Raw genomic sequence first — 21177 nt, 5'->3', positions numbered from 1 at the left:
GATCAACTCAATGAAATAAAATCAGAAGGCAAGATTAGAGAAAAAAGAGTAAAAATAAATGAACAAAGCCTCCAAGAAATATGGGATTATGTGAAAAGACCTGATATACATTTGATAGGTATACCTGAATATGATGGAGAGAATGAATGCAACCTGGAAAACACTCATTGGGATATTATCCAGAAAAACTTCCCCAACCTAGCAAGGCAGGCCAATATTCAAGTCCAGGAAATACAGAGAACACCACAAAGATATTCCTAAAGAAGAGCAGCCCAAAGGCACATAATTGTCAGATTCACTGATGTTGAAGTGAAGGAGAAAATGCTAAGGGCAGCCAGAGAGAAAGGTCAGGTTACCCACAAAGGGAAGTCCATTAGACTCACAGTGGAACTCTCAGCAGAAATGCTACAAGCCGGAAGATATTGGGGGCCAATATCCAATATCCTTAAAGAAAAGAACACTCAACCTAGGATTTTATATCCAATCAAAGTTTCATAAGCAAAGGATTAATAAAATCCTTTATGGACAAGTAGTTGCTGAGAGATTTCATCACCATCAGCTCTGCCTTACAAGAGCTCCTGAAAGAAGCAGTAAACAAGGAAAGGACCAGCTACTCCAAAAATGTACCAAATGGTAAAGACCAATGATGCAATGATGAAAATGTGTCAGATAATGGGCAAAACATCCAGCTAGCATCAAAATGGCAGGATCAAATTCACACATAACAATATTAACCTTAAATGAAAATAGACTAAATGCCCCAATCAAAAGACATAGACTGGCAAATTGGATAAAAAGTTAAGACTTATTGGTGTGCTGTATCCAGGAAACCCATCTCACATGCAAGAAAACACATAGACTCAAAATAAAGGGATGGAGGAAGATCTACCAAGCAAATGGAGAGCAAAAAAAAAGCAGGAGTTGCAATCCTAGTCTCTGATAAAATAGACTTAAAATCAATAAAAATCAAAAGAGACAAAGAACATTACATAATGGTAAAAGGATCAATGCAACAAGAAGAGCTAATGATCCTAAATATATACACACCCAATACAGGAGCACTCAGATACATAAAGTAAGTTCTTAATGTCTTACAAGGAGACGTAGACTCCCACAGAATAATAGTGGGAGACTTTAACACTCCACTGTCAATATTAGACAGAACAATGAGACAGAAAATTAACAAGGATATCCAGGACTTTAACTCAGACCTGGACCAAGCAAACCTAATAGACATTTACAGAACGCTCCACCTTAAATCCACAGAATATACATTCTTATCAGAACTACATCAAACATACTCTAAAATTGATTACATAATTGAAAGTAAGTCACTCCTCAGCAAATGGAAAAGAATGGAAATCATAACAAACAGTCTTTCAGACTACAGTGCAATCAAGTTAGAACTCAGAATTCAGAAACTAACTCAGAACCACACAGGCTCATGGAAACTGAACAACTGGCTCTTGAATGTTGACTGGATAAACAATGAAATGAAGGCAGAAATAAAGAAGTTCTTTGAAACCAAGGAGAACAGAAATGCAACATACCAGAATCTCTGGGACACATTTAAAGCAATGTGTAGAGGAAATTATATAGCAGTAAATGTCCACATGAGAAGAAAGGAACAATCTATAATCGACACCCTATCATCAAAATTAAAAGAGCTAGAGGAGCAAGATCAAGGAAACTCAAAAGCTAGCAGAAGACAAGAAATAACTAAGATCAGAGCAGAACTGAAGGAGATAGAGACATAAAAAAACTCTTCAAAAAATCAATAAATCTAGGAGCTGGTTTTTTGAAAAGATCAACAAAATAGACAGACCACTAGCCAGATTAATAAAAAAGAAAAGAGACAAGAATAAAATAGATGCAATAAAAAACAATAAAGGAGATATGACCACAGATTCCACAGAAATGCAAACCACCATCAGAGATTACTATAAACAAGTCTATGCACATAAAGCAGTAAACCTGGAATAAATGGATAAATTCCTGGACACTTGCATCCTCCCAAGCCTAAACCAGGAAAAATCAAAACCCTGAATAGAGCAATCACCCATGCTGAAGTCGACGTAGCAATTAATAGCTACCCACAAAAGAATGCTCGGGTCCAGATGGGTTCACAGCTGAATTCTACCAGACATACAAAGAGGAGCTGGTACCACTCCTTCTGAAACTATTCCAAACAATCCAAAAAGAGGAAATCCTTCCCAAATCATTTTATGAGACCAACATCATTCTGATACCAAAACTCAGCAGAGACTCAACAAGAAAAGAAAACTTCCGGCCTATATTCAGGATGAACATAGATGCAAAAATCTTCAATAAAATACTGGCAAACCAATTACAACAGCACATCAAAATGCTTACCATCATGATCAAGTAGGCTTCATCCCAGGGATGCAAGGCCGGTTCAACATACACAAGTCTATAAATGTAATTTACCACATAAAGAGAACCAAAGACAAAAACCACATGATTATCTCAATAGATGCAGAGAAAGCCTTTTAAAAAATTCAACAGCCCTTTATGCTAAAAACTCTCAGTAAACTAGGTATTGACAGAACGTATCTCAAAATAATAAAAGCTATTTACAACAAACCCACAGCCAATATTGTACTGAATGGGTAGAAACTAGAAGCAATCCCTCAGAAATCTGGCACTAGACAAGGATGCCCTCTCTCACCACTCCTATTCAATATAGTATTGGAAGTTCTAGCCAGAGCAATCAGGCAAGAAAAAGAAATAAAGTGTTTTCAATTAGGAAAGGAGGCAATCAAATTGTCTCTATTTGGAGACATCATAATTGTATATTTAGATGATCCCATCAGCCCAAAATCTCCTGAAACTGATAAGCAACTTCAGCAAAGTCTCAGGATACAAAATCAATGTGAAAAAATTACAAACATTCCTATACACCAATAACAGACTTAAAGAGAGCCAAATCACGAACAAACTGCCATTTACAATTGCTACTAATAGAATAAAATACCTAGGAATACAACTAACAAAGAATGTAAAGGACCTTTTCAAGGAGAACTACAAACCACTGCTCAATGAAATAAGAAAAGACACAAACGGATGGAGAAACATTCCATGTTCATGGTTAGGAAGAATCAATATCATGAAAATGGCCATACTGCCCAAAGTAATTTACAGATTCAGCACTATCCCCATAAAGCTACCAATGACCTTCTTCACAGAACTGGAAAAAACCACCTTAGACTTCATATGGAACCAAAAGAGAGCACACATAGCGAGGTCAATACTAAGCAAAAAGAACAAAGCTGGAAGCATCACACTACTGGACTTCAAACTATACTATCAGGCTATAGTAATCAAAACAGCATAGTACTGGTACCAAAACAGAGATATAGACCAATGGAACAGAACAGAGGACTCAGAGGCATTGGCACACATCTGCAGCCATATGATGTTTGACAAACCTGATAAAAACAAGCAATGAGGAAAGTATTCTCTGTTTAATAAATGGTGTTGGGAAAAGTGGCTAGCCATGTGCAGAAAGCAGAAAGTGGACCCCTTCCTGACACCTTACACAAAAATTAACTCCAGATGGATTAAAGATTTAAACATAAGACCTAACACCATAAAAATTATGGAAGGGGGCCGGGCGTGGTTGCTCAAGTCTGTAATACCAACACTTTGGGAGGCCGAGGTGGGTGGATCACGAGGTCAAGTGATCGAGACCATCCTGGTCAACATGGTGAAACCTGGTCTCTACTAGAAATACAAAAAATTAGCTGGACATGGTGGCACATGCCTGTAATCCCAGCTACTCATGAGGCTGAGGCAGGAGAATTGCCTGAACCCAGAAGGCAGAGGTTGTGGTGAGCCGAGATCATGTGATTGCACTCCAGCCTGGATAACAAGAGCAAAACTCTGTCTCAAAATACAAAAAACACAAACAAACAAACAAGAACAACTATGGGAGGGACAGCAGGGGGTGGGGAGTTGGGGAGGGATAACATGGGGAGAAATGCCAGATATAGGTGATAGGGAGGAAGATAGCAAACCACATTGCCATGTATGTGCCTATGCAACAATCTTGCATGTTCTTCACATGTACCCCAAAACCTTAAATGCAATAAAATAGATATTTTTAAAAACTGCCACAGAAGGGCAAACTTCTAGGGAGGGGTCATTAGAGCACACAGTTCAAAGAAAGCCGGCAGGGCATGACTTAGGCCAGAACAATACCCTCAGGACCCGGGCCTCCTCTCCCCTAAGCCATCTTCCATTGTAGGAAAATGCTCTTAAGGTTGTGAGACCTGCCATTGACTATTTAGGGGCCTGGAATCAGTTCATTTATGATCTTCTAGATGGAAAAGTTCTGCCTTAGAGAGAGCCAATCCTAAGCAAGCAAATGATACACCAAACACCAAGTTCCATAGCCTTCAGCTTCTGAATTTCCCCCAAAAGTTTTCACCTATTCAAGACTGACTCCACTGGGAACTTGCACCAGCAACCTGGCAGTTGTAGGCCTTACATCTTAACCAGCTGTGCAAACAAGTCACTTCCATTAAGGATAGGCAGAAAGCTTTCTTAAGCCATATTTTGAATGAGAATGCTACACCCTGAGGCATTGTGGCCTGCCTAAAAGCCGGGCAGAGCTGATGGCCAGCAGCCTCTTACTTTTCCTCAGGTGTACCAGTAGAGGAAAAAAGCCGCTTGCCAAGTCAGTTTAAAAGCAGCGATTGCAGGTGTTGCTGGGCTGGCCAAATGTTGCCCCGTCCCCTCAGCTTTCATTCACCATGTGTACCCTGCCAGAACCAGGTGTGCACTTGGGCCACTCCCCTAACCGTTCCCCATAGGGACCCGTGGCTGGCAGGTGATCATTCTGGGGAGCCTTTTTACCCTGCTGCCTGGGACTGGAGAACGCTGGAGAGGCCTGTCAGAACCACAAGTCAGGCTGCTGGGCTTCCCAATCCCTTGCAGGCTCGGGCTGTACCTCACCCCTCCCCTCTGTTTTTCTCTGGCCGACCTCTGTGTGTGCTGGGTTCCACCCCTGGAGCTGGGCTGTTCCTGGCTGGCAAGGAGTGGAAAGAGGGGGTGCTCACCCTTCTACCCCACAGGCTTCCAAAGGTTTTGGTCCCAGAGATAGTATCCAAAGGATAGAGAAGAAGAAGGAAAACAGCAAGCGAGCTTGGAGGTAAAAAACTGTGCTTTTAATTCTGTCTGGCCTGCACCACTTAAGATGGGCTGGGTCAAGCTGCGGCTCTGGTTCCCCACAGCCCTGCTTGGCTGTGGCCACTTCAGGTGTTTTTAAAGAGACAGGACAGAATGGGGCTGGTTTTACTCATGATTTTGAAGTCTTCTCTGGCTGTACCTCTCTTCTGTACCCTTTCCTTGCTGTAGCCCTCTTCTGACTGTACCACTCTTCTTGTGGCCCCCTCTCCTGGCTGGCTCACCAAAATATAATATTGGGGTTTAGGGGTTCAGGGTGCCTTCAGCTCCACTGAGAGGATGTTTCTCCATGTTCTTGGTCTCCTGCCCTTTCGAGAATGAGAGAGGGGACCACAGGGCAGTGCACAGTAAATGCCAGACTCAGTGTTTGAAAAAAGTGATTTATTTAGAGAGAAACAGGAGAAGGAGAAAGAAACTGCTAACTCTCACACTGAGTGAAAGAATCCAGAAGGATGGAATCCAGGAAAGGAAAGCAGCTTCCACACTGAGTGGAAGGGAATAGAGAGAGAGATGGAGTTTAGGAGGGGAAGACAGGCTAGGGGAGGGACAATGGTGAGGGGTAGGGATTTGGGGAGGGATAACATGGGGAGAAATGCCAGATATAGGTGACAGGGATGGAGGTAGCAAGCCACATGGCCATGTATGCTATGCAACAGTCCTGCATGTTCTGAGCATCTACCCCCAAACCTAAAGTGCAATAAAATGTGTGTGTGTGTATATATATATATATAAAGAAGTAGAGAGTAGAATGGTGGTTACCAAGGGCTGAGATAGGGAATGTTTGGGGAGATTTGGACAAATAATACAAGTTTTCAGAAAGATAGGAGGATTAATATTAACAGATCTATCATATATTGATGAATAATTGGAAATTAAAATGTTTCAAAATATTGAAAATGGCTAACATGTAAGTAAGGAGATGTAATCACTGAAAGTTCTCACTTGAAAAGTATGTATTTCATAAAAAAATGAACCATTTACAAATGAGGACATCATAAAAATTAAAAAGTAAGAAATAAAACATTTTAATATCTGATGAGATAAATATCTAGAATCTATTTGGTTACACACACACACACACACACACACACACACACATACACACACACACACTGAAGGATGAAAGCATCAGGAAAACCCAATACAAAGGTTGCACAAATGATGCAAAGATACAACTCATAGCAAATGAAATAAATAAGACCAATAAACATAATGTAAAATATCCCATACTACTGGTAAACAGACAATGCAAATGAAAACAATATAATACCATATTATACTCATTAGATGGACAAAATTTTTAAAGATCTGGCATGTATATGAAACAATAGGAAATCGTGACTCAGGGTGATTATTGGTATCTTGTAACTGTTGAAGATATTTCCTGATACAGTCTAGCTTTCTAATTTTACATATAAAACTCAGACTCTAAGACATTAGCATATGTACAAAAAAAAAAACAAGACATGTGCATGATTAGTCATTGAAGGACTGGTTTGGTTTTACTAGTGAATGTAAAAAAGTGTGAGATTATTATATTCTAGATATCCATCAACAACAGAAAGGATAACCAAAGTGTAATATACACTAATGCAACACATTAGTGTACAATGATTCTGATAAATGAATAAGCAATGTGTATATTAATTGGGGCAAATCTTAATGGTATAATATGTGATGCCAAAAAGCAAGATAAAAATAATATATACAATATGACAAGATTTAGATATGTTTCAAAGTATTCAGTATGCAGCTCAATATTGTTTATAGTCACGTAGATACATAGTAAAAGTGCAAAATGGACTCTTCAGAATGAGAACCGCCAAATTCAGATTACTGAATACCTCAAAGGAGAGATAGAGGGAAGTAAAATTAGGGAGGAATAGACAATTAAAAGATTATTAAGCCCAAAACAAATAAACAAAATGTAAAGGTGTCCTAAACATGGGTTGATTCATAAAATGAAGTTTACAATATTTTCCTTTACACTTTTCACCATGTTTGAAATATTTAATGTAAAATAGACCCAAACTAAAGAGAAACTGCTGCTGTCTTTATCAACAAGTTTAAGACTTGATTTTTGGAATTTATTTATTAATTATGCAATTCATAGCAGTTTACAACTGAATGAGACAGCATTGTATGGCAGTGAAACCTATTCTTGTTCTATCTGCTATTTTACTGTTCTATGAAATCTGTCCTACTGAGAGTTGTCGAACTGTAAAATTATAACACTTGAGTATTATAACTAAAACTGACTATATTAAATTTAAGTCACTGTTTGCACATAAGCTTTTGCCAGCTGCCTATCTTCATTTGCACTTATTTTAGAACTCTAAACTTTAGGACTAAAGTTCAGAACTTTCTGTGAGCCCACAAACTTATTTTCTACTGTCATTTAAGACAAGAGGACCTGATTCCATATAAATGGCTTATTGAAAATTATTTTAATATATGTTATAGAAAGTGCTTTATATGTTTATGTTTTTATCTTGAGCCAAATTTCTGTTATTTTGCTATCTCCAATGATGCAATGTATGGACATTATTAAATTGAGAAAAAACTTTCATCTAAATGTAGTCTTCATCATAAAAATTACTGCTTGGAAATTTCTGTTTCAGAAACCAAAAGATAATGACGGTGTGTGGAATATTCTTTTTTATTTACTTTCAGAATAAATTTTTAAGGCAAATCAGTGAAAAAAATGTAACATTCAATTTTATAAAGATCTAAGTAAGATTGCTGTATTTTTTTTCAATTTATACCTAGTTACACTACCATGCTTTTTAAAAGTTTGGACACTTGATATAGTATTCTTTTAATCTCCTTATTTTGGGACTTTCCATCTCTAAGTTGGGGATAATATTTATATGATTTCTGAAAGTTTTGTAGTATTCTGATCCTTATAATAGTAATCTTATTTATTAAAAGAAAAAAAAACAGAAGTGTGAAAGTATTGTCCAGACATTCATTAAATAATTTGGGTCCTTTGGGCTATCATTTAATAGTAACATATATATCCAAAATTAGTCTCTTAATTCGGCATTTTATTGTGAGAAATATTTTATTTTATTTTTTATTTATTTTACTTTAAGTTTTGAGATACATGTGCAGAACATGCAGGTTTGTAAGTGTTTTTTGTATTATTCTTCCCTTAGAGTCCACACATTTTGGATATGTCACCGAGAGATGATGTAAGTGTTGTCGTTTCCTATCCTGGATTTCATGCATTTTGGGATGAGAAACAGAAGTACATAATTTGGCAAAAAGAAAAGTGATTCTTCTTTTGCCTAAGAGGCAAATGTTTTAGTGATGTGCACAATGAAAGCACTGCAAATTCCAACTGATATGTGATGCTGTTCTAAATGTGGGAGGTAAGAATGTCTGGGGAAAGGGAATTGTCTGTGGAGGATGGGTGGGTCTGAATGAGTAGGAGTTTGTTCCAGAAAACTAAGAAACAGATGGAGTTTGGATTTAAAGCATGACTTAGATTTGAATGTGCATTCAGAAAAATCCACTGTTCCTCTATTTTTGAATTTTCCTAGTTGAACTTCCACCTTTGCTTTTTGTGGGCTATTGTTTTTTCTGGTGTTACTATTGAATTTTTCATTGATCCATTTAAAAAATATGCCTTTAATTATTTGATTACATAATTTCTTTTTCAAAATAAAATTACAAATGGAAATGTATCCTTTTTACATGTATAGAAAAGCTATTGGACTTTGAAAGGTCCAAGTGGCAGAACACTGCAGCCTGGACTAGCAGGAGAGCGTCATTTTGTTCTGGCTCTCACAGAAATTTGACAGATTTTTAGGGTCAACTTGGTAAATGGGCCTGTTATAAACAGTGTACCTGAAGTGGTATAAATAACCTTTCATATTTAAAAGACATATGTAAGATAAAGCTCAAATGCCACTGTATTTTTTCACCTTGAAATAACTAACCTACAAGTCTGAACTATTGTTCACTAACCACTGTACAAAGATATCAGCCTTCTTTGTTCAGAATATAATTTATAAAACTCATGTTAACTGGCTATTCTGATTCATCATGCCCTATCATCACGATATTATTGATGTTGTGTTTGATCCATACATACATGCATAATAGGTCCTGAGCCTTGTGTTGATTTATAATGGGAGTTAACAGCTAATTAAACTTATACTAACTCTCTGGTATATACTAAGAATATCCATAATCTATACCAGCCAATAAGCAATTTAAATGAGAATGTATTAGGAACCCTGATCCTTGCAAATTTAAATATTTAATGATAACAGTGATTCCTTCATGTATATAATAATTGCTTTTGGTTAGCTATTTTAAAAAGCTGTGAATTTTCAGTGGTTCCTTATATCTGAATTGCTTTGACTTCCTAAATGGAAAAGGCAATGTGGGAATTGCGTCAGTACTTAAAATATTTTAGAGAGATTGTTTCTGGCCAATACATACAGCAAATGTGTAACGAAGACTGAACACATTTCACATAAGAAAAATAAATAACTGGACAAAATGAAATAAAAAGATGGTTCTTAAGATATTTGACATGACACATTAGAGGACAATCCTTGAGAGAAAGGAAACAAGTGAGGCAAGCTCTATGATTGACTAAGTTTATTGATTTGAGAGAATTTCCAGGCCACAGAGCAAGAAGAGGAAACCTATTTAGAACTTGGCATACTTTCTGTGTTGAGGAGACATTCCTAATTATTCAGGAAGAACACAATTTCTAGAGTCCACAAGACAGTGTTGGAGATAAGAGAGCTGTGAAGGGAGACAACTCTAGAATTCTGCAGAAGGATTCTTCAAGTGTTCATCAGAATACTGATCAATGTAAGTGTGTGAAAACCAGCTGAGGCTTGGGTATGAATTATCTGAAAGGATTAGAATAAAAAATAACTTGAGCTTACCCAGAGCTAAGAATAAACTATATTTCCATCAGCTAGGCTTGAAACTGTCATAATTTATTGAAAATTTGGTAGTGTGTTAGGAAGAATCTTGCCCTAGAAGAGGTGAATTATTATGCCTATACTAAGCACTGCTTCAGACCCAACTAACAAATTGTGAATACATGACTCAAAGTATCAAAATTTCTTCTCAGTAGCATATATGTGTCCTGTAACAAAGGTTGAGAATAAAAGATTACAGAAATGTCCAGCATTCAACAAGGTAAAATTTGCAGTGTCTGTTGTCCAATGAAAAATTAGCAGATATGCAAATAGGCAAGAAAATACAATCCATAATGAGAAGAAAATTAAATCAGTTGAAGCTGATACAGATAGTAGAACTGGCATACAAGGACACTAAAAAAGTGACTACAACTTTATTTCATATGTTCAAAAAGCTAGAGAAAAAGCTGAATATGTTAAATAATGACAAAATATATAAAACTATAGTCAGATATCTAGAGTTGAAAACTATGATGTCTGAGTTGGAAAAAGCATTGTATTGCAGAAAGAATAGTGAACTTGAAGACACAGCAACAGAAGTTATTTTTTAAAACACATAGGGAAAAATACTTAAAAAATAAATACAACATCAACAAGTGTTCCATCAACTTCAAACAACCTAGAACTAATTGTAATTGGAGGCATGAAGATTGTCAGGTGGGTAAGTGGAAGTATTAGAAAAAATAATCGAAGATATAATAATATGAGGTTTCCAAGTTTTCTGAAAACTATAAATCATGGTTGCAAAATGTCAACAAAACAAAATTTTATACATACATTACATATATGTATAAGCCACAAAATTTTATATATACATCATATATTTATGCATTTCATCTATTAATTATATATTTACACATATATATCTTAGTGTATGTGTATGTATTCACACACACACACACATCAAGCTGCATCATAATCAAATTGGTTCAAACAAGAGGGAAAAAAATATTATATCTAGAACACAGATAACCATGATACCAGTTTTTTTTTTGTTTTTAAAATATAACAAATTTAAAGTAACTGCTATTTATGTTTCCTTTTTATTTATTTATTTATTTATTTATTTATTTATTTATTTATTTTTATTGCATTTGAGGTTTTGGGGTACACGTGAAGAACATGCAAGATAGTTGCATACGTACACACATGGCAGTGTGATTTGCTGCCTTCCTCCCCTTCACCCACATCTGGAATTTCTCCCCATGCTATCTATCCCCAACTCCCCACCCCTTGCTGTCACTCCCCTATTCACCCCAACAGACCCCAGTGTGTAGTGTTCCCCTCCCTGTGTCCATGTGTTCTCATTGTGTAACACCCGCCTATGAGTGAGAACATGGGGTGTTTCATTTTCTGTTCTTGTGTCAGTTTGCTGAGGATGATGTTCTCCAGGTTCATCCATGTTCCTACAAAGGACACAAACTCATCATTTTTGATTACTACATAACATTCCATGGTGTATATGTGCCACATTTTTCCAATCCAGTCTATTATCAATGGGCATTTGGGTTGATTCCAGGTCTTTGCTATTGTAAACAGTGCTGCAGTGAACATTCATGTGCATGTGTCCTTATAGTAGAACGATTTATAATCCTCTTTGGATATATACCCAGTAATGGGATTGCTGGGTCAAATGCAATTTCTATTTCTTGGTCCTTGGAATCGCCACACTGTCTTCCACAATGGTTGAACTAATTTACACTCCCACCAGCAGTGTAAAAGTGTTCCTATTTCTTCACATCCTCTCCAGCAGCTGTTGTCTCCAGATTTTTTAATGATCACCATTCTAATTGGCATGAGATGGTATCTCAATGTAGTTTTGATTTGCATTTCTCTAATGACCAGTGACAATGAGGATTTTTTTATATGTTTGTTGGCCTCATGTATGTCTTCTTTTGTAAAGTGTCTGTTCATATCCTTTGCCCACTTTTGAATGGGCTTGCTGTTTTTTTCTTGTAAATCTGGTTTAGTTCTTTGTAGATTCTGGATATCAGCCCTTTGTTAGATGGGTGAACTACTAAAATTTTTTCTCATTCTGTTGGTTGCCGATTCACTCTAATGACTGTTTCTTTTGCCATGCAGAAGCTGTGGAGTTTGATTAGGTCCCATTTGTCTATTTTGGCTTTTGTTGCCAATGCTTTTGGTGTTTTGGTCATGAAGTCCTTGCCTACTCCTATGTCCTGAATGGTTTTGCCTCAATTTTCTTCTATGGTTTTTATGGTGTTAGGTGTTATGTTTAAGTCTTTAATCCATCTGGAGTTAATTTTAGTGTAATGTGTCAAGGAGGGGTCCAGTTACTGCTTTCTGTACATGGCTAGTCAGTTTTCCCAACACCATTTATTAAACAGGGAGTCCTTTCCTCATTGCTTGTTTTTGTCAGGTTTATCAAAGATTGTATGGTTGTAGATATGTTGTGTTGCCTCCAATGCCTCTGTTCTGTTCCATTGGTCTATATCTCTGTTTTGGTACCAGTACCATGCTGTTTTGATTACTGTAGCCTTGTAGTATAGTTTGACTTCTGGTAGTGTGATCCCTCCCACTGTGTTCTTTTTACTTAGAATTGACTTGGCTATGCAGGCTCTCTTTTGGTTCCATATGAAGTTTAAGGTGTTTTTTTTTTTCCAGTTTTGAGAAGAAGGTCACTGGTAGCTTGATGGGGATAGCATTGAATCTGCAAATTACTTTGGGCAGTATGGCCATTTTTACAATATTGATTCTTTCTAACTATGAACATGGAATGTTTCTCCATCTGTTTGTGTCCTCTCTTATTTCGTTGAGCAGTGGTTTGTAGTTCTCCTTGAAGAGGTCCTTTACATTCCTTGTTAGTTGTATTCCTAGGTATTTTATTCTCTTTGTAGCAATTGTGAATGGCAGTTGATTCTTGATTTGGCTCTCTTTCAGTCTGTTATTGGTGTATAGGAATGCTTGTGATTTTGGCACACTGATTTTGTATCCTGAGACATTGCTGAAGTTGCTTATCAGTTTCAGGAGATTTTGGGCTGTGGTGATGGGGTCTTCTAGATATACTATCATGTCATCTGCAAATAGAGACAATTTGGCTTCATCCTTTCCTATTTGAATATTCTTCATTTCTTTTTCTTGTCTGATTGCTCTGGCTAGAACTTCCAGTACTATATTGAATAGGAGTGATGAGAGCGGGCATCCTGGTCTAGTGCCAGATTTCAAAGAGAATGCTTCCAGTTTTTGCCCATTCAGTATGATATTGGCGGTTGGTTTGTCATAAGCTTTTATTATTTTAAGATACATTCCATCAATACCGAGTTTATTGAGGGTTTTTAGCATAAAGGGCTGTTGAATTTTGTCAAAGGCCTTCTCTGCATCAGTTGAGATAATCATGTGTTTTTCGTTTTTGGTTCTGTTTATATGGTGAATTACATTTATAGACTTGTGTATGTTGAACCAGCCTTGCATACCCGGGATGAATCCTACTTGATCATGGTGGATAAGCATTTTGATGTGCTGTTGCAATCGGCTTGCCAGTATTTTATTGAAGATTTTTGCATCTATGCTCATCATAGATATTGGCCTAAAGTTTTCTTTTCTTGTTGAGTCTCTGCCGGGTTTTGGTATCAGGATGATGTTGGTCTGATAAAATGATTTGGGAAGGATTTCCTCTTTTTGGGTTATTTAGAATAGTTTCAGGAGGTATGGTAACAGTTCCTCTTTGTGTGTCTTGTAGAATTTGGCTGTGAACCCATCTGAACCTGGGCTTTTTTTGTGTGGTACACTCTTAGTTGATGCCTCAACTTCAGATCCTGTTATTGGTCTATTAAGGGTTTTGACTTCTTCCTGGTTTAGGCCTGGGAGGATGCAATTGTCCAGGAATTTATCCATTTCTTCCAGGTTTGCCAGTTTATGTGCATAGAGTTGTTTGTAATATTCTCTGATGACAGTTTGAATTTCTGTGGGATCTGTGGTGATTTCCCCTTTATCGTTTTTTATTGCATCTATTTGGTTATTCTCTCTTTTCTTTTTTATCAATCTGGCTAGTAGTCTGTCTATTTTGTTGATCTTTTTGAAAAACCAGCCCTTGGATTTATTGATTTTTTGAAGAGTTTTTTGTGTCTCTATCTCCTTCAGTTCTGCTCTGATCTTAGTTATTTCTTGTCTTCTGTTACATTTTGAGTTTTTTTGATTTTGCTCCTAGAGCTCTTTCAATTTTGATGATAGGCTGTCAATTTTGGATCTCTCCACTCTTCTCATGTGGGCACTTATTGCTATATATTTTCCTTGGGAGACTGCTTTAAATGTGTCCCAGAAATTCTGGTATTGTGTGTCTTCATTCTCATTGTCTTCAAAGAACTTCTTTATTTCTGCCTTCATTTCATTGTTTATGCAGTCAACATTCAAAAGCCAGTTGTTCAGTTTCCATGAAGCTGTGCAGTTCTGAGTTAGTTTCTGAATTCTGAGTTCTAACTTGATTGCACTGTGGTCTCAGAGATGGTTTGTTATGATTTCAGTTGTTTTGCATTTGCTGAGGAGTGATTTACATCCAATTATGTGGTCAATTTTAAAGTAGGTGTGATGTGGTGCTAAGAAGAATGTATATTCTGTGAATTTGGGGTGGAGAGTTCTGTAAATGTCTATCAAGTTTGCTTGTTCCAGGTCTGAGTTCAAGTTCTTGATATCCTTGTTAATTTTCTGTTTGGTTGATCTGTCTAATATTGAGAGTGGAGTGTTAAAGTCTGCCACTATTATTGTGTGGGAATCTAAGTCTCTTTGTAAGTCATTAAGAACTTGCCTAATATATCTGAGTGGTCCTGTATTGGGTCCATATATATTTCAGATCATTAGCTCTTCTTGTTGCATCTATCCTTTTACCATTATGTAATGTCCTTCTTTGTCTCTTTTGATCTTTTTGCTTTAAAGTCTATTTTATCAGAGATGAGAATTGCAACTCCTGCTTTTTTTTTCTCTCTCTCCATTTGCTTGGTAAATCTTCCTCCATCCCTTTATTTTGAGCCTTTGTGTGTCCTTGCATGTGATATGGGTTTCCTGGATACAGCACACTGATGGGTTTTGGCGTTTTATCCAATTTGCCAGTCTGTGTTTTTTGATTGGTTCATTTAGTCCTTTTACATTTAGGGTTAAAATTGTTATGTGTGAATTTGATCTTGACATTTTGATGCTAGCTGGCTCTTTTGCCCGTTCATTGATGCAAATTCTTCATTTTGTTGGTGCTCTTTACCATTTGGTATGTTTCTGGAGTGGTTGGTAATGGTTGTTCCTTTCTATGTGTAGTGCCTCTTTCAGGAGCTCTTGCAAAGCAGGCCTGGTTGTGACAAAAATCTCTGAGTACTTGCTTGTTTGCAAAGGGTTTTATTTTTTCTTCACTTAGTTTGGCTGGATATGAAATTCTGGGTTATAAGTTTTTTTCTTTAAGGATGTTGAATATTGGTCCTCATTCTCTTCTGGCTTGTAGGGTTTCTACCAAGAGATCTGCTGTGAGTTTGATGGGCTTTCCTTTGTGGGTAACCTGACCTGTCTTTCTGGCTGCCTTTAGCATTTTCTCCTTCATTTGAATTCTGGTGAATCTGATGATTATGTGCCTTGGGGTTGCTCTTCTTGTGGAATATCTTTGTGGTGTTCTCTGTGTTTTATGAACTTGAATATTGGCCTGCCTTGCTAGGTTGGGGAAGTTTTTCTGGATAGTACCCTGAAGAGTATTTTTTAGCTTGGATTCATTCTCTTCATCACATTCAGGCACACCTGTCAAATGTAGATTAGGTATCTTCACATAGTCCCACATTTCTTGGAGAGTTTGTTCATTCCTTTTTGCACTTTTTTTTTCTAATCTTTTCTTCTCATTTTATTTCATTGAGTTGATCTTTGACCTCTGATATCCTTTCTTCTGCTTGGTCAATTTGGCTGTTGAGACTTGTGCATGCTTTGCATAGTTTTTGTGTTGTGTTTTTAAGCCCCATAATTCACTCATATTACTCTGTAAGTTGTCCATTCTTGTTATCATTTTGTCAAATCTTTTTTCAAGGTTCTTAGTTTCTTTGCATTGAGTTAGAACATGTTCTTTAAGCTCACAGAAGTTTCTCATTAACCACCTTCTGAAGTCTGATTTTGTCATTTCATCACACTCATTCTTTGTCCAGCTTTGTTCCCTTGCTGATGAGGAGTTTTGATACCTTGTAGGAGGAGCGGTGTTCTGGTTTTGGGTGTTTTCCTTCTCTTTGAGCTGGTTTCTTTCCATCTTTGTGGATTTATCCATCTGTCTTCTATGTAGTTGCTGATTTTCAGTTCAGTTCTCTGAGTGGATGTCCAGGTTGTTGATAATGAAGTTATTTCTCTTTCTTGGTTTTCCTTCTAACAGTCAGGCCCCTCTGCTGTAGGACTGGTGAGGTCCACTCCAGGCCCTGCTTGCCTGGGGATCACCTGCAGCAGCTGCAGAACAGTAAGGGTTGCTACCAGTTTCTTTTTCTGCTATCTTTGTCCCAGAATAATGCCTGCCAAATGTCAGTCTGATCAGTCTTTTGTGAGGTGACTCTTTGGATATACAAGGGTCTGGGAGCTGCTTGAGGAGACAGTCTGTTCTTTACAGGAGCTCAGATATTGAGCTGTGAGCTCCGTTGTTCATTCAGAGCTGCTAGGCAGGTATGTTTAAGTCTGCTGCAGCAGAACTCATAAACTGCCTTTTTTTCCACAGTTGCTCTGTTCTGGTGAGTGAGGGCTTTATTTATGATTATCTGCTGTGCTGCTGTCTGTTTTGTTTTTTGTTTTTTGGTTTCTTTTTTGAGAGCTGCCCTGCCCAGCAAGGAGGCAGCTTAGTCTCTGTCTGCCTGCAGAGGCTTTGCTAAACTGCTATGTGTTCCACCCTGCTGCTGGCTCTGCCCTGCTGTTTTGTGAGTTTCCCTGCAGTCCTGTTTATATGAGTGTGGTTAGAACTGACTCGTGGCCTGCCTGTGTAATGGCAGACTCTCTCTGTTATGGCTGGTTGCCTCAGAAATGGCGGGTTGCCTAGGCAATGGCAGACTACCTTAGTAGGGGTGGAGTGCCTCGGTAATGGCAGACGCCCCTCCCCAATTGAGCTGCACTGTCCTGGGTTCAGCTGTGCTTGCCATGAAACTCTCAACCCTGAGCGTTTCCAATTGCTGTTTTGTTTGTTTTAGTGGGGTGGGACCTGCTGATCCTGATCACCTGGCTCCCTGCCTCAGAGGTTTTTTTTTTTTTAAGTTGAACAGTTGACTCTCTCCCGGGTGTTCCAGTCACCTGCTGATAGGGCTCTGAGATCTGTGTGATTTCCTGTGCGGTGACCCACTGTGCCGGCTGAAACAACGGCACTGCCAGGGAATCTCCTGGCCTGTCTCCTTGTTTTAGACTTGTTTAATCAGGTAAATGGGTGAATCTGCCTTCCTAGACCACTAATTGCCAGCCTTAAAGGGCAAGCAGACCAGTGTATTTTGTACGGAGAGATGCTGTGCTGCAGTGCTGACAAAACAGCCATGCCACGCTGGCCAAAACAGATGCACTGGTGACCTGTAGGGCTCCTCCGCCTGGGAATCTCCTGGTCTGTGGGCAATAAAGATCCATCTGGAAATGCGGCATACACTCACGCTCTGCACTTTCTCTTGGAGCTGCAATCCTGAGGGGCTCCTAAAGGGCCATCTTGGATCAAACCTCGATAGCAGTTTTTTTGTGGAAACAATGCAAGCAATAAAACGACTGAGCAACATATTTAAATAATTGAAAGAAAAATAATTTTCTACCTGCAATTATTCTTCAGCCAAAATATCTTTGACAATAAAGGTTAATAAAAAAAGGTTGAAATAATTTGTCACCAGCAGGCCTGAATAACAAGAAATCTTAAAGTTTCAGAATAAGATGAGAAATTTTCTTTTTATTTAAGTTAATGTAAAAGACAATTGAGGATTTATGCAAACATAATAATGTATTGTGGGGATTTTATTTATTTATTTATTTATTTATTTATTTATTTATTTATTTATTTATTTTTTATACACTATCTGAGATCCAGTGAAAGGTCTTTGAGTTTTGGACATTTGTTACTTGATGCAGGGTGTAGACAGTTGTTCCTTGGCCCAGAATTAGCTCAGTGGCCTCCACAACCAGGAGAGCCACAGATACTAGCACTCAGAGGCATGACAGCCATCCCCATACCACTGAGTCAAGGGTTTTTGACAAGTAACTAATTGGCCACTGGAGGGTCCCAGTGACTGAGTGAGGACTCAATGGGCTATACCCCATCTCTAAAGTACAAACAAATAAAGAGGCTTTCTAAGATCTGGCAAGACCAGGGTGAAGGTGGTGGTGAGTGCTTGCTTGAGGGTTTTTAGAACATTGTCCATTTCAAGGCTCTAACCTAAGAGTTCCTCCCCCTAGTCCTTGTAGTGCCTCATAAAGAGGTTTTTCCATAAGTCCAAACATTGTTATCCAAATGTGACAGAAACCTACAATTCCAAGAAAAGACAACAGCTGATGTTTAGTGGATGGAATGCCCATGTTTAGGATAAGATTCTTGCAGTCTTCTCAGAGTCCCTTGGACCCTAGGATTAATGTTAATAATCCCAAGAATCGAACCTCCTGAGAGAAGATTTGAGCTTTGAAAGGAGAGACTTTATAACCACAAAGGGCCAATGTCTGAAGGGTTTTAATAGTATTTAGGTCTGAGGCATTTTTGGTTAAACTTCAAATAAGCAGGTCATCAACATATTGAAGGACTGCTTGAAGCTAAGAGTTTGAGACCAGCCTGGACAACATAATGAGACCACTTTTCTAAAAAAAAAAAAAAAAAAAAAAAAATTACAACCTGTGGGTGGATGCACACATCTTTGGATCCAGCTTCTTGGCAGGCTAAGGCTGGAATGTTGCTTGGGCCCAGGAAATCAAAGCTGCAGTGAGGTTTTGCCATGCCATTGCACTCCAGCCTGGATGGCAGAGTGAGACCTTGTGTAAAAATTAAAAAAAAAAAAAAAAAAACCTGTAATCTCAGTGCTACCTATTTTATGGGTATATAAATGTATATCCATAGGGGTAATCTTCAAAGGAAATAGGTTGGATTTTTAAAAAATATTTCAAATAAAGAATAATCTCATTTAACATAAAGATACTTTAATTTCAGGAGCTTAAAGAACTTGCTGAAAGTTACAAATTAATTATGTGACAAGGTTGGAAACTGAACTTATCTTTCACCACTAATATAGCTTCCCAGGTTTATAATAGTAATTTTTTTCCCAAGGCTTATTACATGCTCACCAAACTGTATCTTAAAAAGTGACAGCTTTACATATCTAGATAGGAATGAAGAATTTCAGTCAAAAGACCTGTGCTTTAACCATGGAGCTACCAAATGATTAATTAGAATTATTACTTGCCATTTATTGCTTGGTTTCAAAAAATTTATGGCAGAATGAAAGAATCAATGTGCTCAGCCCAATCAACAGTGACATGGTATGTGTCTGTGAGTAAAAAAAAGTTTGGAACAGGTGTTACTATATACCTGAGCATCTAATAGCTCTGTAATCATATCAAATTATGGTTTTAACTTGGCATAACTAATTAATTATGTAGTGTATCTTTTAATATGTTTGTTTCCTGTATGTCTTCTTTGGTGGAATGCTTTGCCCATTTTGAAAATTGGTTTGTTTTTATACTGTTGAATTTTGAAATTTCTGAGTACAGTACTTTATTGCTGTGATTTGCAAAAATCTTGTCATAGCCCATATCTTATCTTTTCATTCTCAGTATGTCTCAGAGCAGAAGTTTGTGATCTTGATGAATCTTAATGTATTTTTCTAATTTAATAGATGTCCTTTTGTTGATACATCTGAGACTTTTCATTAAACAAAAGTTACAAAAGATTTTCTGCTTCAAGAAATGAATTTACTTGTTGCAGGTCTGAGATCAAATCATAAATTGTGGGGATTTTAAAATGTAGAAGTAAAATATCTGACAGCAACTGTACAAAGACTGGAAGGGAAAAAGATAGTATATTGTTTTAATTTACTTATATATGGAATGAAATAATAGTACATGAAGTCAGTTTATAAAATTTAAGGTATATAAAATAAACTCTAAAAGAACCACTAAAGCCACATGACAAAGTTATAGCAAACAAAGGAAATAAATAAAGTCAAATGAAACTACAAACTTTTTTTAAAAAAGGCAGAAAAGGGGGTAAAAAGGGTGAAGAAGAGGGAAAGAGGAACAAAGAACAGTTAGAATAAATGTAAAATAAATAGAAAAATTTTAGATATAGAATTATCACATTAAATGTTAATGGAACAAAAATGTCAGATAATGCCAGAATAAACTGTAAGACTCACCTATAGATGCATATAAAAAATCTCTTTTAAATAAGGCACACATATTTAAATAGTGAAATGATAGAAAGTTATATATTATAACATTAATTTGAAAAAAGGTGGAGAGACTATATTAATATCTGATGAAGTATATTTTAGAACACATAATATTACAGAATTTAAAGAAGGTAATTTCATAATAATAAAGGGATTACCTAAGAAGTCATAACAAACCTGTTTATTCAACTAGTAATAGAATGACAAAATACATGAAACCATAATTGATAGAATTTCAAGTACATGAACAAAAATTGACAAGTTTTAAAATTACCTGGAAAATCAGTAAGCATATATAGGACTCGAACAGTAGTATCAAATAGATTAACTTAATTCACATTAATAGAATATCAAAGAACAAGAAAATACATATTCTTTTTAAGTTGTTGTGGAATATAATGTATATATTAGGCAATAAAATAAATCTCAATAAATTTAAAAAGATTCAAGTCAGATAAAATTATTCTGACCAAAATGAAGTTAAAAATTATTATCAGACCTCTGGAAAATCCCTGGTACTTGAAACCTGTATAAGACACTTCTAAGTAACACATTTATCAAATACATTTTATTTTATTTTTATTTATTTATTTAATTTTTAAATTGCATTTTAGGTTTTGGGGTACACGTGCAGAATATGCAAGATAGTTGCATAGGTACACACACGGTAG

The 21177-nt window shown here is 36.9% G+C and overlaps 1 long non-coding RNA gene across 2 annotated transcripts in view; it reads left to right on the top strand.

The window, feature by feature from the left end:
* LOC108589297 (uncharacterized) overlaps positions 1-21177 on the top strand; it is a 456699-nt gene that overhangs the window by 169320 nt on the left and 266202 nt on the right. For both annotated transcript variants that reach the window (XR_013525681.1, XR_001908479.4), the window contains one exon: positions 8367-8582. This is a non-coding gene — a long non-coding RNA (uncharacterized LOC108589297). The remainder of the gene's footprint in view (positions 1-8366; positions 8583-21177) is intronic.

Source organism: Callithrix jacchus, chromosome 1 (genome assembly GCF_049354715.1).
Source record: "Callithrix jacchus isolate 240 chromosome 1, calJac240_pri, whole genome shotgun sequence".
Lineage (NCBI taxonomy): Eukaryota > Metazoa > Chordata > Mammalia > Primates > Cebidae > Callithrix > Callithrix jacchus.
Note: the sequence above shows the minus strand (reverse complement) of the source record. Positions and strands in the feature narration are given on the sequence as shown.